The following is a 1,060-nucleotide window of genomic DNA, read 5'->3' on the forward strand; positions in this document are numbered from 1 at the left end:
TCTCTGAACATGCCCCTTGGATATCCCTGCATATCTCCATTTCACTATTTTTTTTTTTTTTTGGAGGGACTTCTTGTTTTTACTGATACTTATTTTTTTTAACAAGTCTGCTATATGGTAATGCAGTATTTTATTTATTCTGTTCATTAATAACTAATACTCAACAACTTTTATAATATTAATATAACTTAATCTAAAAGAATCAACTTACTTTGTTTACATTTCAATATTGGGTACGAGAAAGAGTCAAAATAATTATGGTCAAAATTATTATATAAAAATTATAGTAAATGCTCGGTGTTAGTCTACATATAATTAAGTTTTTGGCATAAAGTTATTTAGTTGCCAGGAAGAACATTTGGTTTACTTCATTGATAGGAATATCTCTTAATGCTGGGATGGCTTCTTCTTGGTATTTCTTCTGCTGTTGATTTTTAGCATAGTTATCCGTGATTGTATGAATGGAGTTGAGTGGAGAGGTACTCATCATGTTTATTCCAAATAAGAGTAAGTAACCAATTACTATAGTAATGAGGAAGTAGATGGGCAATGCAACTGCCCAGTATTTTTGAGGCCAATAGGTTAATCCTAAGGAGTTTAGCCAAGATTCAGTAATAAATGCCCACACGAGATAGATACAGGATGAAGCCAAATTGGGAGCTTAAGAAAAGAACAAAGCCATAAATCGCTCTTTCTGGCAATGGCGATGGTGAATTTTTCACCATTTTCCCTGTGGCTTTAGACAATCCTGCAGGATTCGCCTCGCTGTTGAAAGGGCTTGGCAGGGCTGGGCTCGGGAATGTGCGCCTCCCCAAGTCTGGGCCACGGCGCCCAGGACCTGGCCCTGCCTTCTCGCTGGAGCTTCAGTTTCCTATTCAAGGGTTGGGGGCTGGGGGAGGCCCTTGACCTTGGGTCTTCGAAGCGCCGACTCAGGCCCCTCCCGACAGCTCGGCCACTTCAGGGCCTCCATTTCACTATTTTTATGTTACTGTATTCTTCCAGTTCCTTAACCATTTTTTCCCCCTTCCATCATGTTTCTATTTTCCTCTGCTCTTCCCTT

The 1,060-nt window shown here is 39.7% G+C and overlaps 1 pseudogene; it reads right to left on the minus strand.

Moving 5' to 3' along the window:
* Window positions 1-334: 334 nt before the first annotated feature.
* LOC114210114 (phosphatidylinositol N-acetylglucosaminyltransferase subunit P pseudogene) lies at window positions 335-740 on the minus strand (annotated as a pseudogene).
* Window positions 741-1,060: the final 320 nt, after the last annotated feature.

The sequence above is a fragment of the Eumetopias jubatus genome, unplaced genomic scaffold, assembly GCF_037043125.1.
Source record: "Eumetopias jubatus isolate StellerSeaLion01/CBP00866 unplaced genomic scaffold, mEumJub1_p1.0 scaffold_3, whole genome shotgun sequence".
NCBI classification, from domain to species: domain Eukaryota; kingdom Metazoa; phylum Chordata; class Mammalia; order Carnivora; family Otariidae; genus Eumetopias; species Eumetopias jubatus.